Source organism: Penaeus monodon, chromosome 18 (genome assembly GCF_015228065.2).
Source record: "Penaeus monodon isolate SGIC_2016 chromosome 18, NSTDA_Pmon_1, whole genome shotgun sequence".
NCBI classification, from domain to species: domain Eukaryota; kingdom Metazoa; phylum Arthropoda; class Malacostraca; order Decapoda; family Penaeidae; genus Penaeus; species Penaeus monodon.
In genome coordinates, this window is record NC_051403.1 from 29,079,824 (window position 1) to 29,090,758 (window position 10,935).

Consider the following 10,935-nt stretch of genomic DNA (forward strand, 5'->3'; position numbering starts at 1 on the left):
TGTTTTTTCCCCCCTTTTTTTTCGGGGTTTTTTAACCCTTTTGGGTTTTCTTTTCCCAAATAAAGGGGGAAAAAAAAATTTTTTTCCCACCCCCCACTGTTTTCTTTTGTTTAAAAATTTGCTCTTTTAAATAAAAAACCACTTTTAAAAGGGTTTTTTAAAAAAAACCAGGAATTAAAAAAATTTTTAAAATTCAAGCTTAAAAGGCGTTTAAAAAAAATCCTTTTTGGAGATGAGCCAGAAATTTAGAAATTTATCAAAGGGGGAATACTTTCATCGGGGAAAGTTATATTTGAAAAACCTGTATAACTATTTCATTTTTGCCCAAGTGTTAAAAAGTATGAAGCTAAAAAAAACAATTTTAAAATTCTTTTGGGGGGCGAATCGGTTTGAGATACGACCTAGGATGGTTTAGAATAGGTTTTGGGGGGGGAATTTTTTTAATGTATGAAATAAAACAATTTGCTAGAAAAATAAGGGGGAAAATTTAAAATTTTCACCATACCAAAGTTAATAAAATTTTTACTGCCTTTACCGACTCTGATTTTTTTCCTCGTTTTCCAGTTTTCTTTTTCACATCCGTACCGTTGTTGTTTTTTTCTTTTTGGGGATCAATATCATAAAAGATCTTCGAGTTGGGCTTATTCAATTAGGTTTTTTCTTTCCAGGGGCTTTCTTCCCCCTTCGAGCTTAGGTATAATAAAAATATCATGTGTAGCTTGTTGTTTTCTGAGGTGAATTTCCCCCAAAACAAAAGGCCCTGTCCTTTTTTTTCTGAGGATCCCAAGTTTAAATCCCATTTTGGGGGCTGAATTATTTGACCCCGTTCCTGCTGGTGTTTTATTTAGGCCATATGTTGGCGCTCTAAAGGGGTTGTTATGGTGTTATTTTCCAAATCACAAAGGGGCGGGAATCTCTTGGAAATTTGAATTGCACCTCTTTTATCCTTTTGGGAAATGGATAAAATTTAAATATGGGACGGGTTTACGATAATTTTAGGGAAAATTGGCTTATCCCCCAAGTGTTTTCGGAACTTTCGTTACGTAAATTCTTCCAAAACTTACGGAAAAATGGTTAAAAAAACAGAAGGGGTCTAACTTGGCCCTTCAGCGATGAAAGAGGGAAATTTTACCCACTCTTGCCTGAATCTAAAAAACCCCACTGGTTCATATGATGTTCGATGATGAACGGATAATGGATAATGAACAAGCTAAGGAAGTCTATCCTGGTGAGGTTAAGCTGAATCAACTGTAGTTCGTAAGAGCGAAGTATGGTAATCTATAGTTGAATTTAAAATTATCTATGCAATAATCTTCAGACTATTAACCTATACGTTTGGTGGCTTTTTTAGTTACTTCGTGTTTGTAGTTATTTTATCCAATTATTATTTTAGAATTATTTCCTCACATGCGCTAAGAAAGAAGTTCGCATCAACAATATTCATCAATCACTATCATTAGCAGTGGATCTGATTCAAGATAAGTAATCCGAAATCACGTTATGTGATGTATTTATAATATCCATAGGAGTTGCAACGATCATAATATTACAAATGTATATTATTTATCTATCTATCTATATCTATCATTTATGTGTGCGTGTAGTACTGCGATTACATAATACCAATTAATAAAGGCTATTATAATTCAGTTAAATCGGACAATTATCATCGGATTACCAATAACCAAATATCGTATTTTTTTCTTTGCCCACTTCTAGCATAGTCTACTAGAGATTCATTTAATTGTAATGGATAGTCCCCGGCAGTTAGTGACATTCGAGGTTACTTTTCCACAGGATAACTGGATCTAATGCGATGTTCGTGCCACTATCAATTTCACACAAAATATATCATAGGTGTATAGTTTAAAGTTTGTTTGTTTTGCTACGATAAGGTTAAACATTGGAGAGAGGAAATTTCAAATGAACACCAGAAATGGATTAAAAGTTAGTGATATGAGCCCCACATAAAAAGTAGATGGTAAACATCTACTTTTTCCAAACTAATTTTTACGCTGATTTAAAAACTGGTATAAAAATAGCTAGTCGATTATTCAGGAATCGAAATAAAACAGTGTCGGTATATGACATTAATTAAGTTTCTTTTACGCTGAAAAAGGGGGAATTGTGGAAACGTAGGTCTCTTTTTAAAAAAAAATCTCAGTTTAGGTTTTCTTTGATCCCATTTTTTATTGAGGGACCGAAAAAAAACACTAACGGGGCCAATCCTGATGCCTGAAACTAAAGCGCGTAAATGTGAGTTTTGAAATATAGAATTGATTAAGAAATATTATAAAAAAAGCTTTGGACTTGTTATTGTTATGGAGTTATTACGTTCTTTCGTATTATTTGTTGCTATTATCACACATTTCATTATTATCATTATTCATTTTTTTCTTCATAAATCATTTTTCATTAATGTTATGATCGTTATTATTTTTTTTTATTTCCATCGCATTATTATTACTTATGGATTAATATTCATTATTCATTGCCAATTATTATTACTATCTGCATTAAGGCATGCTGTTGATTACTCCAGTTAAATTTTTCCATGAAGGTAAAACATTTGCCAAGCTGTGAGGTCTCAGAAGTGATTCATCTTCCCGAATGGCCCGGCATCAGTGACCTTAAAATAAAACCTTGCCATGTAAAACTCCCTAAAAAATGTATCTCGCGGATTTTTTGTTAACACGTGGGGTATATTTAACTCCTGGCGATTTAAGATTGAAAACCTTTAACTGCAAAAAAACTGTAAGAATAATTTAAAGAAGTCTCCCGTTTCCTTTCGAAGTGCAGGGGACCTCATGTATACAAATTAACGTGTTCTTAAAACTCCGCTGAAAAAAAAACGCACCATATCCTCAAAAGGGAATATATTTCTTCATCGATGGGGCCTCAAGCACAGAAACACGCAAGGGGAAAAGCAGGGCATCCGTTTAGGTCTTTGGGATGGTGAGCCCTGGGGCGTGTAGGTTATCATGTTCGTTTTCTTTTTGGCCACTTTTTTTAAATAGAAAGTACTTACAATAGTCGTGCAATTTGAGTTTTAAACCATGGTTAATAAAACACCGAAAAACAAAAAAAGAGAAAACACAACATAGTAAAAAAAAAAAAAAAAGGAAAAAAAATATCTAACTGGAAGGGACCACATCAAAATTGGGTTCAAGAACATTACATATCCTTACAATTAAAAGAAAAGAAAAGAAAAAAAACTTTTAATCGATGGCTTCCAAGTGGAAATTTTCCCACTTTTTTAATACCAAAAGAAAAAAAATCTGCTATCAGGCTCTTTAGTTAGGGCTTAATCTTGTGGCGTGGAAAAGTGTAATGTTTTGAAAGTTATTCATTTATTTCTTTTTAGGGGGGTATGGGTACCCATGTGTAAAAACAAAAAGCGAAACGTTGGGACCATCTATTACGGTAAAACCTTTCAGAAAATTATTAAATTTAATATATTTGCAAAGAAGGGAGGGAATACTAGAGTAGAGTTTGGTACGCAGTTGAAGGTATAACGTATCAGTACATGTATTGGCGGATTATCATTTTCACTTCTAGGATAAACCTGCTTATTCCAAAGTTTTTTCTTTTTTGTGGTGGGGGACATATTCCGCCTAAACTTCAACCATTCGGAAAATCACTTACATACTTCACAAAACTCTGGGTGACAAATGTCCCCCAAAAAAGGCCCAAATTAAACCTCGGAATCACTACTTATGTTCAAATGGCGGACTGTCCAACGGCCTTTCGACAGTTTTTGCTTATTTTTTCCAGGGCCTCTGTTTGTGTCTCTGACTCGCGAGTCTCGTACGAGTGACATCACTGATTTTTCTTTTCTCTCTCTCTCTATCAGTTACTACCGTGCCCGGCCCGATGATTTCATTCATGATTAATGTTATTGTTGTTGTTATTATTATTATTGTTGTTGTTATCATTATTGTTGTTGTTATTATTATTGCTGTTGTTGTTATTATTGGTGTTGTTATTATTATTATTATTGTTATTATTATTATTATTATTATTATTATTATTATTATTATTATTATTATTGTTGTTGCTGTTGTTGTTGTTTTATTGTTGTTATTACTATAATATTTAAATCATAATTTAGTTATTATCTCCATCAACATTATCATGTACGTGAGTATCAGGCAGTCGCTAGGCTTCTCTCAAAAGCTGCACTATACTTCATCGTCCGAAAATAGGGAAAATGTCATAATTGTACCCTGCTGTGCTGTTTGAGAATAAGGACGTCTTCTTACTTGGGAGCTAGGGGTCTCGTAGTTATAGGGTTTCCAAAAATTAATAAATAAGTAAAATTTAAGAACAAAATGGAATGGTAAAAAAATGGCAAATATAACCCAGATTTCAAGAAAACCTAGATTCCCCTGATCGAAATTCAACCTGCGCCATTTGCGTTCCCACCAAGTCAAAGTGATGTAAAAAAAAAACCAATGGCCTAGAGATGCGAAAGTCTCCTCATTCCGGGACTCCCAAAAGAGAGTTATAGCTTCCCCCTGGCCAAGGTCTCGCCTGACCCCCAAATCGCAAACATTTCTCGCGCCTGCTTTCTGGGTCCTATGTGATTTCTCAGCTCATAAAGCACAGGATAAATACAAAACTCAAGTGATTATGTTTAGATTGTCCTTGAAGTCCAAATGGAGTCGATGGCTTTTCTTACTTCGAATTTTTCAAAAAACATAAGGAAGGAATTTGTTACAACAAACTTACATACGGTATACAATAAATAGTCTGTCCTTTGGGAGTTTCTCGCTCGTTATACGTAAACAACCATTTAACAACCCATACATGAGGTCCCAATATAAGTGTATAACTTACACAAATCTTTCTGTACATGTCCCGGCCCTTGGCCCCCCCCCCCCCCCACAAACACCCAAAACACGCAGAGGGGAAAGTGGGAGTCGGCAAAAAAAAAAAAAAAAAAAAAAAAAAAAAAAAAAAAAAAAAAAAAAAACAAAAAAAAAAAAAAACGCTAACGGGACGGGCCTGGTGGTTTTTAAAAAAGGTTAATTTCCGGTTGTCCCACTGTGCTGTATATTCGGTTTCATTTTTTTCCACTGAAAAAAAAGGGGGGGGGGAGGTCTCCAAAAGGGAAACCAAAAACCGCTGAGCAGTAGTTCCACCAGTAGTTTTAGAAAAAACAGGTCAGCAAAAAAAACGCTTTTTCGTAGAGGGAATTTGGGGAAAAAACACCCTGGGGATACCTTGGAATTTTTTGGGGTCTCATTCCTGCATTTATTTGGGGGTTTCAATCGGGTTTATTTTTTGGGGGGGGGGGACTGTGGGTAGGTGGGGGCCCTTTACGGTAAAATTAACGAGACATTAAAAGGACCAATTTCGAAAGAGTATTCCTTGCTTGATTATTTTTTAAGATTGGGATAATTGCCCCCTAAATTTACGGGAAAAAACTAGATTTTCAGATTAAAGGTAGTTCGGGAAAACTTTCCCTTATTGACATTGGGGGTTTTTACTTCTCTTAAAGATTTTTACAAAAAAAACAAAAGGGTGTCAGGAAAAAACCCCCCTCCTAAAGTTATTCAAATTATTTTTAATTTTTTAACTTTGATATTTTTATCGTTATGTGTATATTCAGGGTTTAAAACATATTAATGATAATAAATGATTATTGAAAATAATAATAATAAAAATAATGATTAAATATATTATTAAATATCATTTCAATTTATTATTTTTTATTAATTTTTTACTAAAATTATTATTTTATGGATGATAGAATTTTTGCAAAATAAACAATTAAAATAGTATACTAAGGGATAACTTGTGTTTATTTCTTTATTATTGTTCTTTCACCCCATTATTTTGGGAGAGTGGTTTTTTGTTTAACTGGGATATTTTTATTTTTTGGGATAAATCTCAGGTTATGTGTAAAAAAGGTAAAAACAAAAAATATATATTTACAAGATAATATGAAAGTCCAGAGGAAAAAAACATGTGAGCAAAAAATTACAAATAAAAGAAGGGTGGTTTATACTTTAAAAAAAAAAAAAAAAAAAAAAAGAATTTGAAAAAACAATTTTAAAAATTTAAAAATTTTAAAAACCAACTAATTAAAAAATTATTGGGGAAAAAAAACAAAAAAGAATATATATTTTTAAAAACTTAATACGGGGAAGAAGCAAAAGGGACGGCCTCTCTGTTCAGGGATACACCCAGTGGCCCACTTCCTGCCTGAATTTAATGTTCTTTCTTTAAAAATTCAGCCTGGGGCCCTATCCTTCAGTTCACACCCATGAAACACTGAAAAACTGGGAAAAGGCAAGCCCCCAAAAAAACCCCAAAGCCCCATGGTAGCCAGCAGAAATGAAGCAAAAAAATGCATTTTTTTTTCCCAGTTAGTCTTGATGGGTTTTTGAAAAAAAAAAAACCCCAATAATTTTCAAAATCCTTCAAAACCATAAATTCTGCTATGTGGGATAAAAAACTCAGAAATTTCAAAAAATTCTAAAAAAAAGAAAAAACGGTTCAAACATAAGGCATAGGGAAAAATAGAAAGAAGAAAAAACCTTTTTTAAAATTTTAAATATTATAAAAAAAAATGGACAATTTACTTGGGGGCATTCAAACAAATGAACCAGGGGACCCAGAAATTTTGGGTTTATCCCCAAGAGTTAAAACATTGCCACAATAAATATTTTAATATAAATATATTGAGAAACTGTTTGTTACATTTCAAGGGCTCGCTCTTTATGTTGGGACTAAAAAAAAATAATTAAACTAAAAAAAAAAAAAATGAAAAATTTCCTTTAAAATGTAATTTTAAAAAATTTTATCATCCAGGATCGGGGCCTCTGTCTCCTATAGAAAAAAAATATTTAGTTGGGGGGGGGACCCTTCCTAGGGGGACAAATTAACCCAATCTAACACAGTTACGGTTTTAATCATCTATTGTTAAATTCTCTTGCTTCTTCAATTACATTTGTTGTGAAAACCCCAAACAGAAAAAAAAAAAAATTAATTTAAATAATAATAAAAAAAAATTTAAAAAAAATAATTTAATAATTATTAAATAAAAATATTAAAAAAAGGGGATTCTTGGTAGAAAAAGCAAAAAAATGTCTGGGGATTAATTATAAAAAACAGAAATGACTAAACCCTATTGCAGTGGGTAAAAAAAAAAACCTATTTTTCCCTGTAGAAGTATATTCTCCTCAATTTGTTTTTAGGAAAAATTTTCAATTTTTTTTTTTTTCGTTTTTGGGGGGAATTTTTCACTTTCAAAAAAAAGGAGTTTATATAAAAAAAATTGCCCCCCAAACCTTTCGGGGGCTCAGAAAGGATTTTTGGCTTTTCATATTTTTTTAGGACCTTTTTTCTTTTCCCCAAGCCCAAATTTTCCGGGGGGGGACATTCCTTTAAAAAAAACCCTTTTTACCCCCCCCCCAGTTACTACTACAAGGGGGGGGACATTTTTTTTTTGCCTTTTTTCTTGGGAATCGGGAATTAAAAAAACATTTTCATTTTTATTTTTTTTGCTTTTTTTTTTTTATTTTTCAGCTAAAAGGCCCCAGGGGGTCCATTATTTTTTTTCTCTCTCTTGTCTAGATTTCCTTTTATTTTTTTTCCACATTTTTAAGGACAAATTATTTTCCCCCCTCCCCCAGTACTCGGGGGGGGGACAAAAACCCTTGGGACGATTTAAAGAACCCAAAAATTTTAAGGGGCCCACCACCCCCCCCCAAACGGGAAAAAAAAAAAAAAGGGCCCCACCACAAAAAATAATGTAAAAAAAAAATAATTTTAAAATAAGAAGGGGGGGACCTTACCAATCGTTTTTCCCTTAAAAAAAAGTTCCCCTTTTTTTCTCTAATATTCATTTTTCCCCTTTTTAAAATTTCTTTTTCGGGGGGGATTTCGTTTTTTCACCCCCCCCAAATTGGGGGGGGGAAAAAAATAAAAGGAAAAAGGGTAAATTTTGGTATTGAAAAAAAAAAACCCTCGGGGGGATTCAGCGGGGGAGGGGGAGCCGGGGGGAAAGGGGGGGAAAGGGGGGGGCCCTCCCGGGCTTTTTGGGGGGGGGGGGGGGGACTTTCGGGGAGGGATGCGGTTTTTCGAGGGGGGCCCCCCCCCACCCCCCGGGGGAAAAAAAACTGCAGGTGGGAACCCCCTGCGGTTTTGGAAAGGGGGGGGGGGAAAGTGAAGGGGGTTTAAAAAGGGGGAAATGATGGGCAAAAAAATGGAGGAATTATGAGAGAGGGGGGAAAAAGCAAATTTTTTTCCAAAGGAAAATATTTTTAATTTTGCCTTTCATTCTTTCTCAATTTTCCCTTTTCACATTTTCCCCCCCCTTTTTTTCCATCCGCAGGGGTTCCCCCAAAATTTGCAGTTTTTTTCGGGGGGGGGGGCGGGGGGGGGCCTTTTCTGAACCGCACCCAGGGGAGTCTAGTCCCCAAAAAAAGGGGGGGGCAGGGGCCCCTCCCCAAAAAATCCCTCGGGTTTCCCTCCAGGGGACGCTGTTTCTGGGGAGGGGTTTTTTAAATTTACCAAAAAAGGTTAACCTTTTCCTTGTTTTCTTTTTTCCCCCCCAATGGGGGGGGGGGGAAAGGGGGGACGAATGGGGCCCCACCGAAAAAAGAAAATAAAAGGGGAAAAAAAAAAGGGAATATTGGGGAGAAAAAGGGGAAAAAAAAAACTATTTGTAAAAGGGAGAAAAGGGATGTGAAAAGTTTTTCTTTTTTTATTTTTTTTTATTTATTTTTTTGTTGTGTGTTTTTGTTTTTTGTTTTTTTTTGTGGGGGGCCTGTACATTGGTTTTCTTTTTAAAATTTCGTCAAGGTTTTTGTCCGGGGATTTACTGAGGGGGGGGAATTAAATTGTTTTTTAAAAATTTTTAAAAAAAAAATATGGAATCAGAAAAAGGGAAAGGGGGGGGGAAAAAAAAATAATGGCCCCAAAATGGAGAAATTTATTTTCGGGGACAAAAAAAAAAAAATGCAGGGGGGGAAAAAATTTTGGGAAAAAAATAAAAAATTGCTTATTTTATTCTGATTCCAAGGGGGGGGGGGGGCCAAAAAGATGTCCTTTGTAGGGTAGAAAAAAACTGTGGTATGTTTTTAAGGGGGAATTTTCCAGGGATTTTTTTGGGGCTGGTTAAGGGGAAAAAAAAAGGGGCCCTAAAAAAAATTTATAAAAGGCAAAATCCTTTGAACCAGAGGGTTTTGCATTTTTTGAAAAAAAAACCTTTTAAAATTTGAATTTGGGGAATTTAAAAAAAAAGAAAAAAAAAAAAAAAAAATTGGGGGGGGGGTTTAAACCCCAAATTTGGGGGGGGGGAAAGATTATTTTTTCTACAGGGGGGGAAAGATATTTTTTCCCCACTGAAATTTTAGGGTTTTTAAGTCATTCTTTTTTTTATTAAATTTTCCCTTGGGACCCCTTTTTTGCTTTTTTTTCTACCAAAAAAACCCCCCTTTTTTTTAATTTTATTTATTATTTATTTTTATTTTTTTATTTATTTATTTTATTTATTTTATTTTTTTTTTTTCTGTTTTTTTCCCCCAAAAAAAAATTTTTATTAAAGGGGAAGAAAGGGAAAAAAATTTAAAAAGGGATGATAATCTTTTTAATTTTGTAGTTTTGGGGGGTTTTTTAATGTCTAGGGAAAGGGGTTTCCCCAACTTAATATATTTTTTCTATAGGAGGGGGGGGGGAAACCAGAGGGCCCCGATCCCTGATGATTAAAAATTATTTATTACATTTTTAAAGGATTTCATTTTTTTTTTCTAGTTTTTTTTATTTTTTTAGTCCAAAAACATTAGGAGCGGACCCTTTGATGGTACAAAAAAAAAAACCACTTTTCTCAAATATATATATTTTTATTTTTATATATTATTGGGGCAATGTTAAACTTTTTTGGAGGGATCCCCCAATTTCTGGGTTCCTTGGTCATTTGTTGAATGGCCCAAGGTACATTTGTTTCCATTTTTTTTATTTTAATTATTAATATAAAATAAAAAGGTTTTCTTTTTGCTATTTTTTCCATTAGGCCCTTAATGTAGGGGGGTTTTTTAGGTTTTTAATTGTTGAAAATTTTCGGGAAGTTTTATCTTACATAGCAGAATTTATGTTTGAAGGATTTGAGATTATTGATGTTTTTCACCCATCAAGACCTAGCTGGGAAAAAAAGTGCATTTTTGCTTCATTTTTCTGCTGCTTACCATGGCTTGGGGGTTTTGTTGGGCTTTCCCCGGGTTACCAGTGTTCATGGTTTGTGGACTGAGAGATAGGCCAGGGGCTTGTTATGAAAGACATTAAATCAGGCAGGGGGGAGGGGCCACTGCTGTATCCCCTGAAAAAGAGGGGGGCCCGTTCTTTTTGCCTTCATTCCTGTATTAAGTTAAAAAAATTATATATTTCTTTTGTTTTTCCAAATTATTATTTATTAATTAGTTTTTTAAAAAATTTTTAAATTTAAAATTTTGTTTCAATTCTTTTTTTTTTTTTTTTTTTTAAAGTATACCCCTTCTTTATTGTATTTTGCTCACAAAGTTTTCTTGGGGGGAAACTTCATATTATCTGTAAAATATATATTTTTTGTTTTTACCTTTTTTACACCCCTACCTTTTTAAGATTTATTCAAACATTAAAATAATTCCGAGTAAAAAACCCCAAAACCACTCTCAAAAAATAATGATGATGACAAAAAATAAGGAAATAAATTCACAGTTATCATTTAGTATAAACTATTATTGTTATTGCATATTACTATCATCATAAATAAATATTATATAATAATTATATAAAAAAATGATAAAATTAATTAAAAAATATTTTTTCATTAATTATTATATATATTAAATCAATTATTTTCATTAATATTGGGTTAATTACACAATTAACCCCCATTAGTTAAAAAATAAATTTAAAGTAATAAAATTAATTGATAACATAGGGGTG